The sequence below is a fragment of the Chamaea fasciata genome, unplaced genomic scaffold, assembly GCF_029207755.1.
Source record: "Chamaea fasciata isolate MVZ Bird 193981 ecotype frontalis unplaced genomic scaffold, bChaFas1.0.hap1 SCAF_3, whole genome shotgun sequence".
NCBI classification, from domain to species: domain Eukaryota; kingdom Metazoa; phylum Chordata; class Aves; order Passeriformes; family Sylviidae; genus Chamaea; species Chamaea fasciata.
The window spans coordinates 2,107,942-2,121,224 of NW_027094088.1; positions in this window are offsets into that span (position 1 = coordinate 2,107,942).

Consider the following 13,283-nt stretch of genomic DNA (forward strand, 5'->3'; position numbering starts at 1 on the left):
CGCAGGAAGGGCCGGGGCGGCGGCGGGAGGAACCGGCGCCGCCTCTGCCGCCGCCCGGGGGAGGAGCCGCGGCCGCGGCCGGCCCAGCGGATGGCGCCGCGCTGCCCGCCGGGCGCCTGCGGTGCTCGGCCCTCGGTGCCCGCGGCCGGTTGGACTCGGGTTTATATTTTAGGGTGTTTTGTTTTATTTATATGTTTTATCATTTTGTTTTGTTTATGTATTTTATTCTCCGTCAGGCCACAGACGGACGGGTTAGGTCCCACTGCCTCATGCCTGATCGTGCCTTAAACACGCCTAAATTCTCGGCCGTAGCCCCGTGCCGGTCAACGAAACACAGAGAGATGAATTAACAGCAGCGATTCCGGCTGTATTTAATAACACGAGCCTGTGGCTATGGGCTGTGTGAACGCAGGAGTGTGGAAATCCATGGGTTACACGGGTTCACGCCTGGGCTTGCAGCTCACTAAACTCGTGTTTGTGTCCGGTGCTGGCCCCAGACGGGCTGGGCTGAAGGTGTTGTTCTGCTCCTTGGTGGTCAAGGTCGGCAGAGGTTTGTTCGGTACGATTTGTTTTGCAGACTCGGTCAATAAATCCTGGTTGAATATCACCCAGATCAGAGACTCCTTGTTGATTTCCTTGAGAGAGGTGTGGAGAAAACGTGTTGATTTCCTTGGAGACGTGTCTCACCTGACCAGGGCTCACCCTTTAAGAATTAGAGTTTAAAAAGCAGAAAACGTGACACTACCAGAAAGAAAGACTAGTTTAATATTACTACTACTTCATAACTGTGGGCTTCAGTGTCAGTGGCCATCCATTATACCTTTCACAGACATGCTTTAGAAAATAAAGATGTGCCTTCTCATGCTTCAGAATTCCATCCTTGACTTTCTGGAGTTAACAGTAGCACAGGTCAAACAGACTTCATTGGAAGCTAGAACAGCAAAAAACACAACTATGTTAAATGTTAAATGCTTGTTAGGAAGCCAATGGGGATTTCCCTCCAGCAACCTGCAAATGTCACTCACAATATTTTCATAGCATATTTTCCCCTACCTGGCGGAAATCTCTTTGTGCCTTACAGCTCCTGCTGTGCTCAGACACACTCCTCATGGGCAAAACAGGGTGACTTGGGGTTCTTCTGCGTTTTTTTTCCCCCTTGGGGATCAGATTAGTTGGAGCCTGTCTGTCTCCCAATCCCTAAAACATGACACAGCAGCAATAAAGTGAGCAAAGAGATCATGAACATAACGTAGAACTGATTGCTGCGTATTGATCCAGACTGCAGAAAGCACTGAGTTTGCAGAATTTATGGATGTCATGTGGATAAAGGTAAGGAAATTGGAGAGGCTCTAGGAGGGAGGTGCCCTGTCCAGCCTGGGAGGTTCTGCTTTATGTTTCTTGCTGTTGACCCAAACAGAAGTCCTCGGCTGTGTGGGCTGAGGATGGCGTTCCTGCCTCAGCACTGTTGCCAGCTGGCTGGGGGTGTCTCCATGGCTCCTGCAACCACTCACAAGTGAGTTGGAAGGTTTGGATTTGCCCAAAAGGAGTTCACAGTTCGCTTTCAGTAGTCTGACCTTCTGGAATTGGACCTGAGAGTAGCTACATAACCACTTTCCACCAGCAAAGAGACAGATGGGAGGGGATGGGAAGAGAGCGGAAGGCAAAAGGAAAGGGAATCCCCAGCAGAGAAGCAGCTGTATGTGATTATTAACTGCAGACACTGGTTTTGAGGGGAAAGCCCTTCCCAGAGGCTTAGTGGTAAACCAGTTTTCCCCTCTCCAGCCCCATGAGGCCAAAGGTGAGTCCAGCAGCATGGATACAATTTTCCATGCCTCCCTTGTGTGAATCATGGGTTGATCCACTCACTGCTGAAATGTGTCCAGTCCTGGCCAGCAAACTGAGCCGGAGCCAAGCCTGGCTGTGCAGGACTGACCTCAGCGCACAGCTGCTGAGGTTCACAACGCTGCTCTTGCAGCATCTCCACTGAGTCAGGGAGCTATCCCTGCTGAATTCATCTCACTCAGAGCAGCCTTGAGAAGAAATTTTGCATCAGTTGCTCAGTGTGAAATGACCTTTACGTACAGCTGGCTTACCCCTCAGTTGACATTTGCCCAGGAAGCCCTGGTCTAGCTGAAAACCTCGGCTCTGTGTTTCTCTTGCAGCAGAGAGGTACTTTCAAAGCCAGTGATTAATTGTGTCAGAGATGCAGGGGAAAGCCATACCCTCAAAGTGACATTTCAGCCATGCACCCTCCCATGACCTTTAATGTTTTCCAGTTGCAATGAAAAGAGTCTTGTTATCTGCCCAGGCAGGGAAACTTACAGACAGTTTGATTTTCTACCATATGCTTCATTGACATTATCTCCCAGCTAAACGTTGTTACTGTTCTGCTGCATTTTGTATTCACAGCAAAGTCCTCTGTTCCCCTTGGGGAAAAGTAAGCTAGAGCTGCATCATCTTCGTGGATCAGAAGGGAAGGATGACAGCCATGGGGTTGCCTCCTGCTGCTTGCTTTTCTGACTGTCACCTTTCTGCTGAACCCCGTGGTGGCAGTGACAACGCCAGTCCAGTCTGAGAAACCTCCTCTCCTCCAGACCGTAGGAGACTCAGTGGGTGATTTCTGGAGACTTTGAGAAGAAAAACTGGTTTGAAGCATAACAAATCTCCCCAAGGCACGTGGCACGGCTGGGCTTGTGAGCTGCGGCGTTCACAGCCTGGATGCGCTGTGGGCAACAACAGCAATGGCTTCACCAGCAGAGCTGGTGAGGTGAGGAAATTGTGAGTCAGTCAACCATAGTTCACTGGATCTGTTGTCAGTCTGCCTCCTCACATACAGCTTATGTCCATAAAGTCTGCTTTTATGGGAGCATTTCAGTTATCTGTGCTTCCTACTGATTGCCAAGGGCCACGTCAGCTCTGCAGGGCAGTGACTCAGCCCAACAAACACCCTCACCCTGGGCACACAGGACACAGTGCCACAAAGGCTCTCCCAGGGAAAAACTCCAGCCCCAAGTAGCTTTAGCCAGGAAAAATCTTCCTGCTGCTGCTTTTTCCTCTATGTGAGTTAAACTGGCATTCTTACAGAACAACAGAAATATGACTGGGTTTTTTCCTACACTCACGCCAGCTCAGGAGCCTTCCGTGGAGTCTTCCTGGAAAAGAACTGGGAAACAGTGAGTTTTGTGCTGTAGAAAATAAACAGTAGAAAGAACAAAGGAGCTCGCTGTTTTCTCAGATACAAGAGACATTTAAAAACAATTAGGAAATCCTTATTTCCGCACAGTGGCAGAACTAGCAGCCAACTATTGTAAAAGCTGGGTCATCTCTAGGAACACCTGGCCTCCTTTCTTGAGATGTCACAGTGTTTTAGAAGGTCCTTGCTTACAGGATCCTGCTACCACTAGCTTTCAGTTTTCCATAGCAAACCTTTGCTCAGCTTGTAAAAAAAATGAAGAAGGTACTGCAATCCATAGGGAATGTGAGGGAAAATAGTGATTAAATGTAATTAGAGGGGCAGGTCCCCCAGGAACCCTGAGTGTAGTGGGTAATCTTGTCTCTAAAAGGGCAGCATTAAACAATGATAGGAACAACCAAACTTCGAGGAAAGGCTCTCCTTGGAGGAGGCAAGGGATATAAAAGAAATATGTAAAATGATGAACACTGCGGAGAAGGCAGATGGAGAGTTTCTGCTCTTCTTGTCTCAAGTGATGTGAAGGGATATTAAGACTGAATATTTCATGCCAGTAGCAGAGAACATATTTCCAGGCCTTGTTTAAGTGGAGCGTGGTGCTCAGTGCCACAAGAAACCTTTCAAGACAGGAGCTTAGGAACATGCAGGATGGGATGACAGTTTTATAGAGCAACGTTGCTGGCTCTCAAAATTAACACCCATGAAAATTCTGAAGATTATTTTTTATCATGTCAACCAAATGCTAAATGGTAGGGCTCAGGTTCAGACCTTTGTAGAGAAGACATGACTGGCCCACCTCAAGGGCCACCACCTCACATGGCTCTTTCTAGGGCAGTTTCTTAATAGACTCCATCAAGACACTGTCATAACATAAGGACAACCCATAAAACTGGGATGCCACGTCTCTCCTGTTGCTCCTGAATGCCCTGGCATGTATTCCTCCATGTCTGCAAGGGTAGCAGAGCTCCTCCTGGCTCCAAGTCATCCCTCAGCACCTTAGACATGCTGCAGATGTGGCTGCATTTCACACAGTTCTTGGTTCTCTCAGTCTCCAGTAAAGAGGCGGAGTAAAATTAAAAGCTTTCTTCTGTATCTGGAGTGAGCCCATTTTATCAGATAGCAGTTTATTCTGATGGAGTACATTAATACCTGAGTCATCAGGGGCTCTGGCTTTCTTTATGTCAGCTTCCCAGGCCAGCTTTGTTACGTGCGCTGCTCCCTTTGAATCTGGCCATTACAAAAGGAGGGATTCTAGTGGGATGCTTTCAGGAAAGCGTAATGGGAAACACTCTGGTCCAAGCAGCACCTCAGGGCAAGCGAAAAGCTCTTGTTTCTGAGATTAGTTTTGAGTCAAAACATGCAGTTTCAAAGCAAGTGATGGTTGGGGAAGAAAAAAAAGAAAGTACAGAAAAAGTGGACCAAGTTGGTACTGAGGGAGCAGGGCTGGCATCTTAGTGACTTTCAAAGAGAAGAATTTCACTCTAGATACCACAGGGCTCACTGTAAGTTTTATTTTAAAGAACAGAGATAAAGGCCCTGAGTTGTAGATGTTTTTAGACTTTGCTCTGCTCTGGGTTGCAAGACCTGTGGGTAGAGGGTACAGCCAAGTTCACTCGTAGCTACTGTAGGTATCACACCCATTCTGCTGAGAGGAAAACCACACAGCTTTCTGCATTTTAAAACCCTGTGACTGAGAGGCTGTGGAATAATGTGGGTGTCTGGATTAAACTGAGGAAGCAGCACCCTCACTGCAGGCAGGCCCAGCCAGCAGCTTTCTGAATGGTGCCTCAGTACTGTCTTTGACCTTGACTGGAAATCCCAGGGATTAAAGCAGGTGAAGACCACAAGGAAGGTTGTTTTTTTTCTCCACTAAGGGCATGCCAGGTAACAGCCATTTTTAGGAGAGGGATCTGTGTGAAAAGCATCACCATGTTTTTAAGTGCACAGCCTGTCTTTGCTTGTTTTTGCTTTGCTCCTGCCCTGAGCTCATCTCAGCTTCCACGCGACTGCTGGGATTGAAGTCAAATGTATTCCCAGCAACCCCTCTGCATTACAGCAGATGGCAGCCTTTCCCCAGGCTTCCCCAAATGAGGAGTACCTGGATTTCAGACAATCGTGTCTTTTCTTGTCCCCTGGTGTCTGCTAGCGGCCAGCAGAAGCCTTTGTAAGGAACCCAGCAACTGATTCAATGCAGCTAGAGAAAGGAACAACACTGAAATCTCCTCCTTGCGTTTGGAGAGCTTGGCTTCTCATCAGAGGGCGATCGGCTCTTGCACCACCTCTTTATTCAGCCAGGATGATGTTTCCCTTCCAGCTTGTATCAGCGTTCAACACTGAAGCAATTAAAAATCCACGCTAATTCATTTCTTCACCTTGACAACAACACATAACAGAAAACACATCACACTTGGTGGGGAGTTATGTCAAAATCAAAGTGACATTCCTCAGCGCTTGACATGCTGTATTAAAAAGCGCCTCTGTTAAGAGACCTACGCAGCTGGCTGAATAAACTGTGCTGTGGGTGAGGCCTCCAATTACTTCATCTGCTGGTGAGTTTTCAAAAGAGACTCAGATATGCTCTGTGGATTCACCCAGCCCTGAAAAGTGAGGAGAAAAGTGATCAGCACTCTTCTGTCCTGCCCCGTTTTGTTCCGGAAGAGGAATGCTTACTGGGACAGGGGGGTTTGAGATCACCATAGCAGAATTCTTTCTAATACCTCCTGGATCTTTGGAAGCATTTCTTATTGCCACACAGCAACTCCCTTGTCCAAAACTGTGTTTTTCCTACCTACCTGACTGGGATTAGTCAGCCCTACTACGGGTCTGTTTCACAAGCACAAGAAAGATGCAAAGATATCTTCTTCTGGGAGGTTGCTCCTGATGGAAACACAAAAGAACGCAGATTTACTTCTACACAGGCTCTGCTTTCAATTTCTACTTTTTATCCTGCTTCTGTTCTCACAAAACATGCTAATAGCATCCAGATGCTTATTAACACGCTTCATAGTAAGAACCAGAGACAGGAAATACAGGCCAGATGAGAAAGAGAAGAGCTTAAAAAGCAGCGAAGAGAGATGAGAGGAATCCAGACTCAGCAGGGCCAAGTCAAATTTACTCTGTAACCTTGAAGAAAGGAATCACATCGTTGTCAAATGAATGACCCCAGAAACTCCAGGGAACAGAAGAGGTCCCACAGGACCACAGCATATATTTAGGGGGGCATCCAAATACAGCATTAATTAATCTCAAAGACCCACATAAGCCTTAAAGCAACTACAAGGGGCTTTAAAAAAAAAAAAAAAACCAACCCAGGCCGTGTCTAATCAGCTCCATTCCTCTCTTTGATAAGGCAGCTGGCCTGGCAACTGGGAAAGGGAAGTCATGATGTGCTGCATCTCTCTCCCCTTGAATCACACTGGATGATGCAGCCACCAAAGGAAACGGTGCAGACAGCATTGCTGTGAGGTGAACAGGCAGCGGAGTTGTTGATGCTCGAGGTGTAACATCCATCACGTCCCCAGCCACTGCCACAGGAACGTCAGCTCCCAAAATCTGGCTGAAGAGTTAGGAGACTGGGTTTCTGTGGAGGTAATACCACGTGGGATAGGAGACACAGGGAGAGAGTTAACTTCACACAGGCAATCACCATCAGCGAGGAAGTGACCCCAATTCCCCACGCTACACTCAAGGCATTGGAATTCAGGAGCATCTTTTCCTTACAGGACATGCATATAACTCACCCCCAGTTCGGCTTTTTAATGAAAAAAACCACTTAAAATACTCTTCCACCAACGTTACCACAGAGCCTGCTGCTTCCAGCTGTCCATCACAGGAGCCCTCTCATCTTTTGAAAGCTGCCCTCCTCTTTCCCAGCTCTGTAGAGAAATCTGGCTAACGAGGAATCTCGAGGCCGTTCTTCCATCTTCCTGGCTGCATTTATTATTAATAGCTCCTCATTAAATTTTAATAAAATGAATATCAGAGGTTTAGGGCTTTGTAGGCACCTTTTTTTTTTTTTTTTTTCCTTCCAGGTCTATTTGTTGGGCAAGTTCATTCAGTGTCACACAGGGGAAGGTGCTGATCGATACCTTTTGCAGGAAGTTGCTTTTTTGCTTTATTTCCAAACTGCTGAAGTGTCTGGAACATGAAAGCTTTTGCTTTGGCTTGTTTCTTTGTCTTTTAAGAAAGCAAACCCCAAACAGTAGGAAGGTATTTGGTCCCAACTTGCTCTTCAGTTTACTTTAGTAGATACAAGTTTATGAGTTCTACAGTTTATAGTAGATCTGACTTTATGAGTTCTGCAACTGAACCACGGACTAGACTGCCTGGAGACGTGGTGGAGTCTCCATTACTGCAGATTTTGAAAGACTAAGCATGTTAAACACCTGGAATAAGTATTTGGGTAGAATTGACCCCGCCACAGGGCAGATGAATGAAGGAGGGGACCTTGCATAGATCTGTGGCTACATGATGAACAACATATTTTTAAATCAGCTGATGCAAAAGAAACTTACATCTCAAACTTGCAAAAAAACTTGTTTGATGCAACCTGGGAACTCTTATTGGTGGTGGTTGTTTGTTTGGGTTTTTTTCCTTTTAAATGGTATGGAAAATCCAGACACACTGATTTTTTTGAGTATGAAGAGCAAAGGTGGGTTAAACATGCCCCATAGCTGCCTTTCTCTTCCTTTGCTGTGCCCTGGGGAAGCCAACCTCGGACATAGCACTTTCATCCTTCTATTCTGTGAATGAGCCCCTAAATTACAGCCTGAAAGACTGTTTGGGCCCAGAAGATCCTAAGCCTCTTGCATGATACTATTCAACTTATTTTTTGCTGCAGAAGCAGCAAACAGAGGCTGGATTTATTAACCATTGGCCTATGAAGTTAAAAGTATAACAAAATGCAGACACACATGGGCTGTAAATATATTTATGTTGTTGTGTGGAACTAATCAAAGGCCTCTACAGTATGAAAAACACTCCACTGCATAAATAATGTGCGTTTGGCAATATTGGTGCAGGGCCACAGGGGATGGGTTGTTGTTTGGGGTTTTTTGCTTTAGGGCTGGCACGGGCTCCAGGCAAACCCCTGGAGGGGGTTTGAGGAGGCACTTAAGTGATGGCTTTCCCTGGCAGGAGCTGCCAAGGACTTTGTCATGAACATGATTCATCATTGCCCAAAGGTGCTGGAACACACCTTCTGCTGCTCCTGCTCCAGAACAGGTGGAGTGAGATTTCCAAGTGATAACGAGCGACGCTGGCAGAAAAACCGCTGAGTAACACAGAAAGCCCCTGGAGCGATGGCAGAGCCCGACGTCATTGGCACTGCTGATCCTGCCTCCTCAGGAAAGCTGCTCTGGATCCACTTTCGATGTGAAAAAGGGAAAAAGCATTAAAGATCCATGCTCTGGGTAGTTATGGGGCATTTAAAGGCTTGCTGATTGCTTTAGCTCCCCTTCAAAAGTGAAGCAAGCGACTTCAACAGCTTTGCTGTGCTGTGTCCACAGGCTGCGGGAAGGTCCAGATCCCTGTTCCCCATCTCTGGCAACGTTTATCCTCCAGCAATGGTCACAGGTGACACCGCAGCTTCATCCTGGGGTGAGACCCATGGACGTGTCCCCATTACAGAGCAACACTGCAGGGAAAGGCAAGCTGGGCAGGAGAGGCACCATGACCTCTCAATCTCGAGCCTTTCACCCCTTTGAGGTCACAACTCAGGGGACTGTCCAGGCAAAACCAGAAATGGGCACACCTGCATCACAGTCCTGTGGAGGATTTGGAAACCGCCAGCCCCTGTGCCAATGGGAAGCACAGGACTGAAGGGAAAGGGGCCAATTAAAAAGCCAGGCTGCCTCTGTGTTGCTCAGGGCAAACTGAACAGATGATGGCATCGCTGGAAGCTGCATTTGCTTTTAATTGTCCTCATTCCACTGAATAACTAATTCTCTCCTCCTCCCACACAACAGCACAAAAAAAAAAAAAGAAAAAAAGCAAGCATGGGATTTTTGGAAAGGATGAGTTGACTCAATTCCTTTCATCAAGCACATGACAGCAAGCTGCAGTTTTTAGCTTTGCATCCAGGCAAGTTTAGAATATCGTTGCATGCATTTGTTTTGTTTCAAATCTTCTGGGATCAGCTAAAAATATGAGTTTGGAGAGATGTAGATATGAAAGCACTGAAGGCTTCGTGTTCATCCAGCTCCTAAAGTGCAGCCAACCAAAGGGAACGACAGGGGTAGATCCCCATTGTAAGATGGGTATGTTAAAAAGTTATTTTACAGAGAGCTGGGAAGTGGGAGGTACTTGGAATCTGAGCATGATCCAGGGAAAGAAGTGGATCCCTTCAGCCTAGAGACAGGCTTTACCCAAGACTCAACTTCCATGAGCTGTTTCCCAAGAGCCCAGGAAAGCCACTGCTCTTCCCTCATCCTTGACCAGCTTCTTTTCCAGCACTTTCCAGGACAGACTGAAAGGAAACCCTATCTAGGCTGAAAACTAAGTGACCAAAAACCCCTCAAAATATATTTTGCAGGCCCTGGGCCCAGCCAACATGGCTCAATGCATTAAAAGTCACATATTTTAATAGAATCACTTAAGGAAAGGCATAATCACAACAGCAAACACGACTGAGAAACTTTCAGATAAAACATTTGCAGACAAAAGTGAATTTAATTTTTTTTCTTTGGGGGGGGGGGTGTTGAAACAGGAACAAATAAAAGGGTCGAGACAATTGTATAAATAAGCAGACAGTTCATCTTGGGAGTGAGTAGCAAAGAAAACACACACATAAAGAAGCTTTTCCCACTGGTTTAACCAGACTTAAATCTGACTGACAACGCGAACTATCATGTCCTCCCTCCTCTCTCCATGCAGGGAATCCTCAGGAGTCCAGCGTGTGCCATGCCAGGACTGGAAGAAGGGAAGCCTTTTCAGGAGACCTTTTCACTACAAAAAGGAAAAACAGACCATCCTTGCATGAGTTCTAAGTCCAAAGAACTTCATCCACACTCATTGTTTTTCTGGAAGGCAGTGGATCTCCAGTAGCGACCCCAGCACAGAACTGGTATCACAGATGTAGGCGAGGTAGAGGAAGGAAGTCAGAGCAGATTAATAATTTACTCCTGCCTCAGAGCTGTTTAGTGACACTGAATCAGCAAAAGTTTTCAAAATAAAACCATCACAATATTGCAGGCATGGCCAAATTGCAGACAAGTTGCCTTTGCAGCAGGAAAGGCCTTCTTTGAGTTGAGCCTGAGGTCATTTGTACTCCAGTGAAATATCTCAGCCCCCTGCACTGGAGCAATGGGCTCTCAGCAGGGCTGGCAGAACCCAGGATTTCCCGGGTTTAAGGATCTGCTTTAAGGATTTGCTGGTGCTTCACTGCTGCCACAAGCACATCCTCGCCAGCAGAGCCAGGCAAACACCACAGCCAGCAAACAGAGTGATGTTGGTGCTAGTTCTTCTCCCCTCCTGCCAGCCCTGCAAGAGGGCTGGAGGACAAGGACTGAGAGCTGGGCACAACAGCAGCAAACCCAAGAGCGGCAGAGAGTGGGCAGGGAGCTCCTGACTGCCAGAGCTGGCACTTTGCCTCTGGTTACTCATTTTCCCTGGAGCTTAGCCTCGAGGAATGCAGCTCCAGGCAATGCCTAACCTGATCCCAACAAGGGCTTGTGCTGGGCAAAGCAAACAGCACCTGCTCACTGTGGCTGTGGAATGGGCTGTATTGCCAGGGCTGGAAGGCACGGGGAGGGATGGGCAGCAGAAGCTCAGGGGGGTCCAAGGCAGGAACAAAGATTCAGGCACTGGGGTTTACAGCTAATGCCATTCCCTAACACTGCACTGATCCCAGCCTCGGCCCTGCTGTGGTTCCCTGAGGCACCTGAGGCTTAAGGAATTAAAGCACCATTTTTCCCATCTTTAAATCTGCCCCCTTTTGCATTCAGGCCAGAGAATGGGAGCAGAGCAAGAAGCAGCAGAGCTGAAGGAGCTGGCTGCTCCTGCTGCAGTAGCACCCATTGGTGTTTCCCCAGCTCAGCTCCTGTCACCATCCACGTTACCACGGGATACTGCATCCCAACAGCACAGTGATGTAGAGCTGTTCTCCAGGAGAAAACAGGCCTGGAAGTAGAACCTGGGAAGGGGCAGGGCTGCTGCTGCCCCTGCAGAGGCCATACTTGCCAAGGAGACACTGATCCAAGCCAGAGGAACCATCACAGCTCCCGCAGAGATGCTTTCCCAGATCTTCTTTACAGCATGCACAACAGTGAGGGTGCAAGTGATCTGCTACAGTCACAAAAGAGCCTTAGAAACTGCTTTTCCAGGATGATCACAGCCCTTATGTTAAAGCCAAGTGCTACAATTAAAAATAGAGCTCTGCCAGTGTTTTTGCAGAGAGGGATGAGCCAAGACAAGGACCACAAAATCTGGTCTAAATTCAACAGCAACCAGGCCTAATCCAGGCTGAAAGAGACAGCATGCAAGTAGCTGTAGTCATCAGGGTAGATTTATATTGCAAAACTGGAGGTGTATTTTTAGAATTGAGCCTGGAAAGTGTCGCTTCAGAAGGAGATCAAGCATGCCACGACAGGATCATTATGGGATTTGCAGAGCACCTTCCAACACAGGAGTCTCCTGAGGTGACTTCATGTTGAACCTTCCAGAAATCCAGGCTCATTCCTGCAGGTTTAACAAGCCCAGCACAGCTGGGATGGGAAAGCCTCATCCCCAGCCTGCACCACACTGCTCAAGGCCACACCAGGCACTCCTGGGGCTGCTCCAACCCAGTGGCCAAGTCAGCAAAGGAACCAGAGCACTCTGTTCTCCCCAGGAAAGCCACAGCAACCTCCCTGTCTATGCTCCTGCCCTGCTGCCCCACTTCTGCTTTGGGGAAAAAAAACCAAAAAAACAAAAGGGCTTTATTAGCCAGCTGCTGCTTCCCAGCAGTGTTAAATCCATGCCATTTCCTACAGCTGAAAGGCAAATTAGTTCGTTAAATCACCTGCTTTACACATTGCACTGCCCAGAACAGGGCAATGTTCAAAACCCACAAATCAGAACACTGGCTGCCCATTTCCAGAGGCGCTTCTGCAGAGCTTCACTGAACTTTCAGGCTAGAAAAGTACCTGCACTTAATGTCATTTCCCCATTCATTCCCTCATCGGTTCCTTATACCTGCAGAGATCTCCCAGGGAACAGTCCTGTCCCATCTGCTGCTTGTATCACCAGCCCAGCAAACCTTTAAAAGCAGGTGAAGGCCACAGATCTCACCTGGAACTGGTTCTTTGCGGCTGCCAGGGGCTGCTTTAGGCTGTCACAAGTGGAGCTGTGATTATCTTAAAGCCAGCAAGGTGCTACCTCTTGCAGCACCAAAATTTGTTCAGAAGGATTGGCCTTAAAGTTCAGAGTGTCTCAGTCATCTGTTTGAGTACTTTTAGTCTGAAATTCACTTTACCATTTACAGAGGACTGTTGCAAAGAACAGAAGCCATGGGGAACTCAAACAAGGTACCAGAGTCAGAGGTGCCGTTGTTGGTGACTGAACTTGCTCCTCAAACTACTCCAACCACTGCTATGCTGCCTCTGACAGCAGGATTTCCCTGTCTTAAGTGTTTGAATGCCCATGTTCTGCCCTTCCAAAAATGGGATTAACACCCAGCCTGGGCGAAGAAAAGTACAAAACAGGCAGAATGTGGGGCAGGCTGAAGAGTGACCTTAGCCTAACACTCCCCAGAGACACAGAGTTCTGCTCAGACACCTCTGTCTCTCGTGTCTTTTTTTTTTGGAGGGGGTGAGGAGTGAGGTTAAGAAATACAGTTTAAGCATAATGCATCATCTTTAATGGGGCAGAACCTTAACAAAGGCTGCTTGTTGGGCATGACCCTCTCTTCTTCCCCGCTGTACCCCTGGCTCTGCACCAGCCTCCAGCACCACTTCCCAGATTCCTCCTACCATCTCATGCTCCATCTGTGCCCACAGTTCAGCTCTGTGTTACTCATGCTGCTTTGTAGCTGTCATCCTGTCCTTTCCTGGCTTTCCATGTTCCTGCAGTCAACAAGATCAGGACCAGAGAAGTGTCAATTAGATTTTTTTGTGGA